Source organism: Henckelia pumila, chromosome 1 (assembly GCF_033568475.1).
Source record: "Henckelia pumila isolate YLH828 chromosome 1, ASM3356847v2, whole genome shotgun sequence".
NCBI classification, from domain to species: domain Eukaryota; kingdom Viridiplantae; phylum Streptophyta; class Magnoliopsida; order Lamiales; family Gesneriaceae; genus Henckelia; species Henckelia pumila.
In genome coordinates, this window is record NC_133120.1 from 80,528,591 (window position 1) to 80,535,843 (window position 7,253).

At 31.9% G+C, this 7,253-nt stretch overlaps 1 pseudogene; it reads left to right on the plus strand.

Annotated features, from left to right (window-relative positions):
• The first annotated feature begins 1,145 nt into the window (after window positions 1-1,145).
• On the plus strand, window positions 1,146-6,681 carry LOC140866168 (WAT1-related protein At1g43650-like; annotated as a pseudogene).
• Window positions 6,682-7,253: the final 572 nt, after the last annotated feature.

Genomic DNA, 7,253 nt, shown 5'->3' on the forward strand with positions numbered 1-7,253 from the left:
ATAGCAACAATGTCACCTAGTGTTAATTAAACCTCCGTTTCTCGTTCTTTTATTTCATTTTCATTCTTATTTTCTGGAAAGGCTATGATAGTTCCCAATTCTTTATGAATATAATGTTCATGGACAATTATAAATCATATAGAACAAGAAAATAAATATATTAATTAAAAAAAAAGGTATGTAGTAGAGTGATGTTTTACACATAAAATTAGACAATGATAATGTTGAAAGGTCAACTTTTGTCACTTGGACATTGAAGGCAGTGGTCGAGAGCTGTTTGGAAAAAGTGAAATTTATTCTTGTCTTTTTGAAATAAAAAGGAGTGGTGACTGACCAGCTACGGGTTTTATAATATAAAAAAAAAAAAACTATTCCAATTTCAAGGGTGAAAATTGTGAAATATGCGAGACAAATATATTTTATGACCCGATTGATAAAAATACTGTTTTTTAATATCAAAAATATATTTTTCATTGTGAATATATGTTCGATCAATTTGGATATAAATTCATAATACCGTCTCACATGAATTTTTGTCTTAAAAAATAGAGGTAACTAGATTAATATAACAACCATACGGTGATTTAATTTCTAAAGAGAATGTAAAATGGGTGAAATCATACCAAAATAACAAGAAATTAAGCTAGTCGACAATTAACTAGGAGGATTTATTTTTTTGATATGAAGGGGAGGGGAGTACTCGAATTCGAGTCTACGCCGATTGTAGGACATGTGAGATCAATTGAGCTACAAACCCGTTCAACTAGGAGTATTTATTATTGTAATTGAAAGAGAGAGTTAATTTTTTGTCCTATAATTCACGTGCTTTTATTTTTTATTTTGTTAACAGTCTATTTACAATCTAATTAGTCCACTATTAATTTTTATTTTTTCGATTGTAGTACTTTTCATCGTAGAGCTGACATAGAGCCGAAAATTGTTGACATTAAAGCGTTAACTAAGTAGTGAACTAAGACCGTAAATTGATCGATAATATGACCAAAAAATGTAAAAAAAATACAAATCACACAACCCAAATGTAATTTTCCCTAATTAAAATGAATTTATGAAATCAGTTACAAATTTTAAAAAGCTAAATATATATCTAGGTAGTAAATTAATTAAATCGAAATCGAGTATCGAATATGCTGTGGAAACAGATGAAGCCATACCTTGCTGTAATGTTTATACAGCTTAGTTATTGAGGGATGCTCTTGTTATCAAAGATAACAATTTCTGCTTCTGGAATGAAGCCTCCTTTGCTTTCATATATTGCAGCAAAAGTTCTACAACTCCTCCACTCTCATGGCATGCCTACTTCAAGCTTTTTCTTATTTCGGCATACGGGTATATATGTTTGTGTCTATGTATAGAATGTATATACAATTTTGCTATCCTGCCCACTCACCGTGCCCACCTAATGTGCCCACCATAAGGTGACACTCAACTATTGTGACGACCCGATTCTTAATCTCTCAAACCATAAAATTAATCCAAGATCATGAATTAAAGATAAGCAATCAACAAACATCCGAAGCTGCAAAGATTTTTTTTTTTTTTAGAAGGAGGGTGCGCTCGGGCGGCTCTTTTCAGCCGCTCGAGCCCCCACCCTCGGGTGTGAGCACCAAAGGGGTGCGCTCGGGCTGCTGTTTTCTGTAACTCGGGCGCTGCCCTGGGCAGATTCTTGCCCAAAAATTGCAGCTCATTCTTGTTCTGAAAATTGCTTCTCAACTTGATTCTTTGATACAAAAACATGCTCAAAATAAAGATCAAGTTCTAGACATGTTGAATCAAGTCCAAAAACACATCACCATATTCTAAGAATCATTAACAAGGCAACAACATATACAATAACATCTCAATACCAAAGTAATACATCTAGTTCCAATGTGATTACAAGGTCAAGTATAATTCCATATTCAAGTAGTAAACACTCTAGACATAAACTTAAGTCTATCAAGTGTACAATTTCAACTCTAACATAGGATCAACTTAAAAAGTAAAGTAGACAAGATTCAAGTCTACTATCTAAACAACATAGCTCTTGATCTTATCAAACAAGTGACAGCAACTCAACATCTATACTGGATCATCACGCTAATCTCTCATTATCTGTTCCTCAAGCTCGCTTCTGCCCTGTTCCGCTATCGCCTATTGCCATGACACATACAACACAACAATAGCCGGATAACACCGGTGAGAAACATAACAATAGCCAGATAACACCGGTGAGAAACATATTTCCCAGTAAAAGCAACTAACATGCAAATCATGTCATATATATCAAACTCAATATATAATAAAAGACAATGCATGTTTTAAAATAGGCTTCTCTTAAAGAATCTCTCATATCATCGGTTGGGATCCCGAGAAGAAGATATCGTAACTAAACCACCGACTCTCCCGATCGAGGTGGGGTTACTTATCTTACTTCCCTATACTTTGAAGCCATTATATATATATAAATCAGACGCTAGGCTAACTCAACCACATAGGTCATACATATATAATCCCTCAAATCGTCTAATCGAACGTTTCCGTTCATTTCAGAATCAAGAATAAGTCTCACAAGATGAATGCAACATATATTATCATAATAACATTTATTAAAATCATAGACTCATGTAACAATTCACATAAGAGCAAGTAATCAAATAAGTATGTGATTTAGGGAACTCGATACAAACCATCTCGAGTTTTAATCCCATTCAAGTATTAGTCCACTTTTACCTTTCAAATGTGATGTTTAAGATGTCTTCTAGCTGTCCAAATCTGAACCAAAAACAACATCATCTTGTATTAAAATTCTGCTCAAGTTACAGTCCAACTTCAAAGCAAAAATACTACAAACCTTCTTCTTTCTTCTACCGGTTTCGAAATTGACGATATCGAGTTCAATGGCAACCAAACAAATCTGAAATGAAGTGTTGAAAGCCCAGAAATATCAGCTAGGACTCATGTCAATGGCAGCTTAAATATAAGCAAGCAAAACAACTTCAAATCAAAAGTTCGACAGCATATCGGCATAATTCGGCAATCCGAACTCAACTATGTCAAGTCTATCACCATATACATCATATATCAGTTGTATATTACTCAAAACCAGCATAACATAAGGTAGAGATTTCGAAATAAATGCTGGAAATTCATAACAAACTGATACAACATCCGTTCTCCGAACCGTCTTCGATATAACAAAACATAGAAGTTCAACAACATCAATTCATAATCACATCTGATCTCTGCCATTTTCGACTTCTCAAACCATTATTAAACAAAAGAAAACTTACATCAATTCGAAGTCCTCGTCACAAGGATTCCAAAACACTTTTCGGAATCGAATTCGAATAATCGGAACAAAAGATATGGCAATTTGAAGATGAAGATAGACTTGAGGGTTCTTGATTCTCCCTCTCGGTTCTTGTCTCTGATGGAAAATATAGCATACACGTGAATAATCATAAGAATAACAAGTGTCCAACAAATTTTCCCATATTTGCACTTTGGCCCCTCAAGTCTTCAAAATTTGCAATTCAGTACTCAGTCTTTCATTTTATTCAATTTCAATCCTAAATAATTTAAGAATATTAGAATTTAAATCAAAACTCTAAATATTCCCAAATTAAATATTCTCGAATTAAAATTAAATAATTCCGGGCGTTACAACTATTGGATGTGATGAATTGTGCGTCCAATAGTTGAGTGCAACCTCATGGTGGGCACATTAGGTGGGCACGGTGGGTGGTCATGATAGCAAAACTCTATATATATATATATAGAGAGAGAGAGAGTTTTTTTTAGCTGCTCACCTATCATGCCCACTACCATGTCCACCAATGATGTGACATTATTCAACCATGTCCACCAATGATGTGATATTATTCTATTAGACCTACAATTTATCACATCTTTATCACATCCAATAAAATAGTGTCACATCATTGGTGGGCATGGTAGTGAGCATGATAGGTGAGCAGCTGAAAAAAACTCTATATATATATATATATATATATTGATTGTAGGATTACATTGACACTTAATCTAAGTTTTGCTGGGTTGAAGTATACTTATGCAACATTTGCTACCGCCATCCTCAACATCATTCCGGTATTCGTCTTTGTCATGTCTATTGTTTCCAGGTAACTCAAATTTCATTGTTAAAGAAGTTATGCCATGGAATATTACGATGGTGTTTGGGAGAGCTTCTATACCTAGGAAGCACTTCTTTGCTTTTCGTTAACAAAATTTTTAATTTTTTTGTGTAATTTTGTTAAGAAAAAGCTGAAAAGTACTTCCTGAAAGTTCTTTCAAACACTGCATGCATCACTCCTATTTGATATTTTCACGTAATTACGAAAAGTGCGAATTTGGTCACAATCACATGTATTTTTCTCTTTGTGATATGATATTTTAGGTTGTCAAATTTCTTTAGTCATGCATCTTTTAATTTTTCACAAATTTCATATTTTTTTAATGGAAGGCTACGTAACACTACAGCAGGGACGGACCAACAGTGGGGTTTGGATTGGGCTGTGTATATTATGTGTATATTTTTAAGGTCCAATATAATGTTTTTTTTTTCCTTTTTGGGCTCTTTCAAAAAAAATTTATTTTGGGTTCTTTCAATGTTTGATATAGACTAATAATATTTTTTGTTTTGGGTTCTATCAAACATAGTTTTTCTGTTTTGGGCTATTTTAACTTTGATTTGGACTAACTAAATTTTCAAATGGAGTTTGAGAAATTTTAATTATATTATACTAATAATAAATTATATTATAAAGATTTAATTAAAAAAATTAGACAAGTATCATCCGTATATTAGATTTCAAATGGAAAATGCTTTATTTTTTTTAAAAAAATATGTGTAATGATATAATATAATATTCTCTATTAAGTTTAGGGGAGCTAATATAATAAAAGTTAGATTTTTATATCATTATTATGATATTGATATTTAATAAAATTAAAAACTTATGAAAAACTAAATGATATATAAATTTAGAGAGTTAATTAGATTATATAAACATATATATAATAGATTAGAATATTCAATGTCTATAATTTTTTTGTATCTAAAATTTAGCCCCCCTTGAAGAAAAATCCTAGTTACGTCCCTGCACTACAGTATACATCAAAGTCAAATATTATCAGCACCACGTCGGAAAAAATATAAACTGATATTTATTCTTAAATATTGTAGGGTCGAAAAGCTAGACATAAGGGAATGGCATGGAATGGCAAAGGTTTTGGGCACCATGTTTGGGTTTTTAGGAGCAATGGTCTTTACTTTCTATAAGGGTCCTTCTCTATTTTCAATATCTTCAATTAATAATGAAAACTCCGATGCTATGATAAAGAGTAGCGGCTCTAACAGAGATTGGATAAATGGTTCTTTTCTCATGCTGGGTGGTCAATTTACATGGTCTATGTGGTTAACCATGCAGGTCAAATTTCATTTCCAACACCAATTTTTTGTTCTAATTAAACTTTTATAGTGATCGATGAGCACCAATGACATGAAATATAATTTTTAACATGATGTACAACAATCCAAGCACAAATTAAAGGTATGCCATATAATAACATATATATAATAGCTTTACTTGAAACCAATTAATTCCACTTGTACATGCGATAATCCTAGCTAGCTTGTTTCTTGATTTAATGTTATTAATTTTTGTGACAGGGTCCACTTCTAAAACAGTATTCCGGGAAATTGAGGCTCACATTCATGCAGACTGTCTTTAGTTGCATATCAGCCATTATATATATTGCATCTGTGGAGAGAAATATATCTTCGTGGAAGCTGGGTTGGAATGTTAATCTTTTAACTATTACTTATTGTGTATGTTTTTCGTGAATGCAATTTTTTTTTATAAAAATTATACATTCATTTTGATATTTACTTGGATATATTTTTTTTAAATTTTATGTCTAAGATTATTGTGAATGGATTAGTCTATTGTCTGCAAGCTTAGGTTGTTGAGAAGAAAGGTGATGTTTTTAGTGCAAATTTTGGTCCATTTGCAACTATTTTTGCAGCCATTGTCTCAGCTATTTTCCTCAAGGAAACTCTTCACTTGGGAAGGTTGGTGCAGTTTTAAATTTGATATAAATTGCAATTATGTATATAATTTATTAGTTGAGACTAATCATTCTTGAGAATACATATTTTGACGTTAAGGAGTTATTATAGTTAATAGTTCTCAATCAATATGTCTAAGACCAATATCCGTAGGACGGATCGATGCGGTCCATACATGTAGCGAAAATCAATATTTTGGATATAAAATATAATATTTTTTGCTCAAATCTACATACTTTTGACAAAATGACACTTTTTCAGTGAAAAATAATACTTTGGAATATCAAAATGAGTAATACTTTTAATGTGTCAGATCAAGTCGGAAACCCATATTTAAATTTAAATATTTAATCGTCGGACGTTGTCACACAAATTTTTACGTAATGCATGATCCCTGTTTTAATCTATTGTTTTGGAGTTGGTATTTGAAATATTTATAATTAATTTTATCGGTAATTGGGTTACTTTGACGCAGTGTTGTAGGGGGACTATTTCTGATTGTTGGGCTGTATGGTTTTTTGTGGGGCAGAAGAAAAGAAACCCAACAAAATTTGGACCCTTCAAAAGGAGAAGCCCATTTGGAAAGTATATAAGAGATGGAGGATTTGATGATAGTAGTAATTGGTTTGACATAAAATTGGATATTCAGAAACTGAATCAAACTGTAAAAATAAACAGAATCACATGATTTCAGTGAATCGTGTTTTGGATTGGTTTTAAAACCAATAAAATTAGAAAAATTGATTTAATTCAAGTTATGAAAAGAAATAAGTCAAATCAGGACGATTATATTAATCTAAAAACATGTGTAATAAACTTTGTTCATTTCTTGTGATTTTGATGACATATATAAATATTTTTTAGTTTGCATGTTATATTATTAATGGGCTCTGTAATAGTGAGATTTTAACGAAAATAAAAATGAACACATTAAGAATTTAGGTTATTTTGCAGGGACACCCAAATTTTTTTTGCTATATATTAAATTTGAGATTTTAAATATATAAAAAAATGTCTATTTTTTTTTAGATTTAAAAAATGTCTATTTAGATAGTTAAAAAGAACATGTGGCTGCTCATATGCCAATTAGTACTAGGGATGTCAACAGGACGGGTCCGGGGCGGGTCTGGCTAAACCCGGGACCCGTCCCGCCTCTCTTTGGGCC